The sequence below is a fragment of the Lontra canadensis genome, unplaced genomic scaffold, assembly GCF_010015895.1.
Source record: "Lontra canadensis isolate GAN:19392208 unplaced genomic scaffold, GSC_riverotter_1.0 scaffold3, whole genome shotgun sequence".
Lineage (NCBI taxonomy): Eukaryota > Metazoa > Chordata > Mammalia > Carnivora > Mustelidae > Lontra > Lontra canadensis.
The window spans coordinates 18,008,502-18,015,278 of NW_022630997.1; positions in this window are offsets into that span (position 1 = coordinate 18,008,502).

Sequence of the window (6,777 nt, forward strand, 5' to 3'; positions counted from 1 at the left end):
GTCTCTCTCTGTCAAATAAATAAATAAGATCTTAAAAAAAGGAAATATTCAAGATAGTCATTTTTATTTTTAAAAGCATAAAGGCTATAATACCTTTTTTGTAAAATTATCTATCCTTCTATTTGAAAATTCATTTAACAAACGTTTATGGACCACCTAGTATGTGCTAAGCATCATTCTAAGCATTGAGGGAAAGCAGGGAAACAAGACAGTAATCCTGACTTCACGCAACTTACACCTTAGTAGTAGATACAACAAACAAAAACAAACAAAAAAAGGAACAACTAATTGCATAATATGCCTTTAGGTAATGAAGGTATTACAAAGAAGAATCAAGTAAAGGGATAGAGAATAGAAAGGGATGGCAACCAGGGGCTAGTTTAGGTAGGTAGGAAGATCAGGGCCAGCTTCTCTAAAGTGGTGGTATTTGAGCATGAACTTAAATGATGTAAAGGGAGAAGCCACACAAAGATGTAGGAGAAGAGAATTCCAGGCACAGGAAACAGCAAGTATAAAGGCCTTGGGGGAGAAATAAGCTTAGTACATCCAAGGACTATAAAGGACATTGTTACTGTTGCTGACTAGGCATGTATGAATTTTTTATGTTAAGTAAAACAGTGGGAAGTCACTGAACTGTTTTGAGTTGGAAAGTAATTCAAAACTCTGGCTATGGTATAGTTAATAAAACTAGTGGGCCAAAAATAGAAACAAGAAGAATATTCAAGGACGCTATTGTCATTATTCAAGCAAGAAATACATGGTTGCCTAGCCTAAGATGATTGTGGTCAAGGTGAGAGAAGTAGTTTCCAGATGTATTTCAAAACAGAATCCATATAACTTGGTGACATGAGGAGTGAGATAAAAAGAGGGATTATGGGGGCGCCTGGGTGGCTCAGTCGGTTGGGTCACTGCCTTCGGCTCAGGTCCTGGTCTCTGGATCCTGGGATTGAGTTCCACATCGGGCTCCTTGCTCGGTGGGTGGCCTGCTTCCTCTCTGCCTGCCTCTTTGCCTGCTTGTGTGCTGTCTCTCTCTCTGTCAAATAAATAAATAAATAGAATCTTAAAAAAAAAAAAAAGAGGGATTATGGATGAGTCCTAGGCTTTGGCTTGAGAAATGGGGTCAATTGTAGTAATATTTGCCAGTCTGAGGAAGCAGAGGAGGGAAGGAGCAGAATTTTGAGTCATCCCAATAGTGTTTACCAACAGTGGTTATTCCTAGATGATTTCTAGCATCTTATTTTTATCCTTATTCTTTTCTATGTTGTCTACATCTTTATAACAAGTATATTTCCTTTTTACATAAGCATATAAAGTCATTTTAAAAGAAAATTCTTTTCAAGGACCCTTAAGAACAGGAAGCCAAATTGGAGGCTGTTTCATAACGTAACCAGGCCAATGTGATAGTTCTGGCACTGTGGAAATCTTCGGAGACAGAAAGCTAATTTAATCTCCAGATTTGCCAAACATAAGTTATATGATCTGGGAAAATCATTTAAATTCTAAGGGTTCTCATATATGTAAATGGGATATAATGGTCCCCCAAGAAAGACTCAGATAAAGATCAGATGGGGTTATGTAAGAGCTTTGAATCATTCCATCATTCACTCACTCAGCAAGTATTTATGGGAAACCTACTACATCCAGACCCTGTTCTGGTTGGTAGAGACACATCAGAAAATAAAAGAGATCAATTCTCTACCCATGAGGTATTTCTATTCTTACAGGGAGAGAAGACAATAAATAGACAAATATACAGTATGTCAGATGTTAGTAAGTGCTTTGGAGAAATATTAAGCAGGGCAAGATGAAAGGGAGCGCTGTGGGAAAGGACTGGTTTCTCCTCATCCAGTTAATCCACCATCATTTGGTGGCATTTGTGGACACAGTCCGCATCTGTAAGGTTCTGCTCTGGCTTCAGAGACTGGAGAGGGTGGGTGCTATTTGGCAGAAATGCCTAGTAGAAATCCTAGTGGAGATGGGAAGTGGGCAGTTGGAAATAAAGTTCTGGAGTTCAGAGAAGTAGGAGCAAGAGACCTAAATGTGAGAATCATTGGGATTTGTGGATGAGATCATATATCCCATACACATATTGGGATTTGTGGATGAGATCATCTGGGGGTAAGCACAGGTAAGGAGAAATAATCCAGGAACAGACCCTAGCAGATTCCATGTGATTGGGATGAAAAGGAAATAAGAGGCTCTTCCCTCTCAAAAACATCCCAAACACTCCACCGTTTCTCTGGGGTCACCATCTGCTCTTTCAGATCTCAGATCTTAGTTCATGCATTTCTTCTTCCTTCATTCTTTAGTTTATCTAACACATTGTCCAGGGATCACATGGTGAACAGTAAGATAAGTTAGTCTTGGCCTTTACTGAGTTTGCCTTCTACTGGGGGAGATAGCTAATAAATAAATAAACAAGAAAAGAAATAAGCAAGATAATTACAGACTGAGAAGTGAAATACTCTGACTAAAATAGACAGGAGATTAAAACCAAGCATAACCGGGGAGCCCTGTTAGGTTGAGATGATCAGGGGAAGGTCCCCAGATGAAAAGCCTCAAGAAGAACATTCCAGCAAGGAGAATTGGAAGGGGCTTGGTCTCTCCTGAGGATTGCCTTCCCTTATTCTTCACACCCGGCCAGGTTTTCTTCACCTTGCTCACTCATAACACTTAAAATCCAAACCTCTGTGGGGCACCCAAACCTCTGTGGGGCACGTGGGTGGCTTAGTGGGTTAAAGCCTCTGCCTTTGGCTCAGGTCATGATCCCAGGGTCTTGGGATCGAGCCCCACGTCGGGCTCTCTGCTCAGTGGAGAGCTTGCTTCCCCCCCGCCCCCTGCCTGCCTCTCTGCCTGCTTGTGATCTCTATCTGTCAAATGGATAAATTTTTTTTTTAAATCTTAAAAAAAAAATCCAAATCTCCGAGAGTAGTTGCTGATGTGAATGGAGCTGGACGTGTGATTCATTTATAGGCCCAGCCCACTAATATTTATTTAGCAGGGTTAAATGATGAGATTGCTCTGCAGAAACTCAGAGTTACTGCTGCATGTTAGAAAATTGAAAACTAAGATAACTGGAAGTGTGGGTTGGGAAATCATAATCTTCCCCTTCTCTCTCTCTCTCCTCCCACTCTCCACTCCCTCTCTCCTTTGTCTAGGGTCTAGGGAGGAGTGACAGAAGGAAGAAGGATGACTGCTCCCCACCTCCTTACTTGATGTGAATATCCTTCTACCTCCTCCCGCTCCTTTGTAAGTTTTCATGTACTCCTTTCTTTGCTCACATTTCCCTGGTGGGAACTTACTTCTGCTACATATCTATAACCACTGGAACTGGCTAAGTAGAATGTTGGGCTCACTGCCAGGGGGTTGTGGAGTCCAGGCCCTCCCCGACTACTTAGTTATGTGACTCTGGGCAAATCCCTCCTCTGAAATGGGAATTATTGCACCCGTCTCCCCAGGCTCTATGGGGAATAAGTAAGGAATGAGTTGGTACCCTGTAGGGCAATGGAGAATTGTGAAATATTGGAGACTTCTTGGTCCAGATGGGGGTGGCTTTGAGGATACCGAGAACCCAGAAAGAAGGAAATTCCCCAAATTCACCCTCCTTCTCACAACTCATCACTGTGGCTCTGACCCTCCTGCCTTCTTCTTTTACCTGGGTAATTCCACCGTCTCAAGATTAGCTGATAAACAACCTGAATTCCATCTGTAAACTTCATTGGGCCTTGCCATGTAACATCACATACAGGTCCCAGGAATTCGGATGTGGACATCTTTGGGGGCCATTATTACAACTACCTCAGAGGGAGAAAGGACCCTCTGATCTACTTCACCTCCCACATGCTGTCGCTGACCCTCCCAAGCTAAGTTACATGACTCTGCTTAGTGGTCCCAAGTGCTTACACCCACCAATTTCCCCCCAGTGTTGTGCTTGCTCATTTGTAGTTTTCAAGATAGAGACTGCCTTTTTTGCTCTTGACTGTCACTTCACCAGAATGTAAGCACCCCATGGACAGGAGCCTTTGTTGGTTTTATTCTAGATCAAAAATAATAATAGTAGGGGTGCCTGGGTGGCTCAATGGGTTAAAGCCTCTGCCTTCGGCTCAGGTCATGATCCCAGGGTCCTGGGATCAAACCCTGTGTCAGGCCCTCTGCTTAGCGGGGAGCCTGCTTCCTCCTCTCCCTCTGCCTGCCTCTCTGTCTACTTGTGATCTCTGTCAAATAAATAAAGAAAATCTTAAAAAAAAATAGTAAAGCTGTTAGCATTTAGTAGTAAAGGCCTTATATATATGTTTGTTGAATGAATGAACTATATTGCCATCATCTAGCATGGTCTTTAGCATAGAACAAATGCTTCCTGCTGCTGCTACTGCTATCAATACTGCTAATAATATGTATTGAGCCCTTACGATGTGCCAGGCACTGTGCCAAAGGCCTTGCATGCATCGACTTGGCTGATCCACCCAACTCATGAGAAAGGAACTTTTTCCTCTCCATCCTATACAGAAGGAAACGTAAGTTTAGAGAAGTTAATTAATTAGCCCAGGGTCAAATGGCCTAAGAGGGAGTTGAACTTGTATTTAAAATTATATGCTTGTGCATTATGCTGGGTGAAATAAGTCAGACAGAGAAAGACAAATACTGTAGATCTCACTTATATGTGGAATCTAAAACAGCCAAACTCATAGAAACAGAAAGTAGAATGGTGGTTGCTAGTGGTTGGGGGATGGATGAAATGAGATATTGATCAAAGAATGCAAACTCCCAGCTGTAAGATGAATAAACTTGGGAGATTCAATGTATAGCATGGTGACTATATATTATATACTGTATATTATATGCTTGAAAAGAGAGTTGATCTTAAATCAACTTAGATCTTAAATATTCTCACTACATGCACACACACACACACATAAGGTGAGGTGACAGAAGTGTTAACTGACTCTATTGCAACATATACATATACATATATCAAATACACGTACATATACATATATCAAATCATCCCATTGTAGATCTTAAATGTACACAATATTATATCTCATTAAAGTTGGAAACTTAAGGGGTGCCTGGGTGGCTCGGTGGGTTGAGTCTCTGCCTTTGGCTCGGGTCATGATCTCAGAGTCCTGGGATCAGGCCCCACATCGGGCTCTCTGCTCAGCGGGGAGCCTGCTTCCCCCTCTCTCTCTGCCTGCCTCTCTGCCTACTTGTGATTTCTCTCTGTCCAAGAAATAAATCTTAAAAAAAAAAAGTTGGAAACTTAAATATCACATCCCTCTGACACACAGGCTCCGTCCACTTCTAGTTATTCTGAGAGGCATTGCAAGCCCTCTGGCTTTAGGGCACATGTTCAGGTATCAGAGTGGAATTCCAGGGAAAGAGTATCAACCTCAGCTCTGATATGTAGACGGCATTTCCACTTTACCTCAACCCAAAGTTCAATCAGGCAGGAAGGGTACATCCCTCTCCTAGAGAATGGGGGTCATCTGTTTAGCATGAGTGAGGTCCTCATAATAACCCTAGGCACATTTGCCAGAGAAATAGGAATTCTTCTGCAGAGAAGCAATTTGGGCTTGTCTGAGAGCTGCCAAGCCAAGCCTCCAGTAATCACATTGTTCTAGAAAAAGGGCATAACCTGTGAAACCTTACTAATGCCTTCACAGCCTTCTGTCTTGATTCATGACCTGGGGTGTCAGGATCTCATCAGAATCGCTATGGATTTTAGCAATGGGTGCAAGACAGGAGCCCTATGGTACTAGGAATTTGGTACTTATCTCGGGCCAACCCGCTGGACTACATGTGAGCTAGACTGGCCTATCTAGATAGCGTTCACCCAACATATCTAAGAAGAAATAGTGGTCTTTACTGACAGGTTATATAAGCATAGCATTTCCTTGGGGAAGTTTGCTAGAGATAGAGCAGCAGGATGCAAGAGGGAAAGTCAATATTGGGTTTGTTCGTTCATTCAACAAGTGTGCACCTGTGCCAGGCTCTGAGTTAGAGGCCCACAGCCATCCTAAAGAACAGGAGCAGGGTGTCAGTGGGGCTGCCCTGTATCCTAACACCTAGCACAGTGGATAAGTACATAACAGACAAAGCAATAAGGGTTGGAAAAACAAAGATTGATTATAGTAGCAATTGCAAGGGGGGGTGAGGAAGACCCAGGATTGGGAGCTGGGTTAAGCTACCCAGGGAAAGAGCAGGAGCAAAAGCAGGAAGGCAGGCAATGAGGGTGTGCTTAGAAGACAGTAGGCTGTGTGGTGAGCCTACACTGGGGTGAGGGACAGGATGGCAAGTCACAGCTGGGCTTGGTAGGAAGAACTTGAAGACCAGGCCGAGACATTTGTACTTTACACTATACTCCATGTGGATCCACTGAAACTTTGTTCTTTGAAAATAGGTGTAACTTATATGCCGTAAAACTTACCCATTTTAAATGTACCACTCAGTGGTGTCTCGAAAACTTACTGAGTTGTGCGATCATCCAGCTTAGGATGATGCAGTTTAGAAATCAACATCTGGTTTAGAATGTTTTCATCACTCCAACAAGATGTCTCATGCCGTTTACAGTGAATCCCCCTTCCCATCCCCCACCCAGGCAATTGCCAGTTTGCTTTCTGTTTCTCTAGGTTTACTTTTTTTTTTTTTTAGATTTTTAAAATTTATTTATTTGACAGACAGAGATCACAAGTAGGCAGAGAGAGAGAGAGAGAGAGAGGAGGAGGAAGCAAGCTCTCTGCTGAGCAGAGAGCCTGATGTGGGGTTCGATCCCAGGAT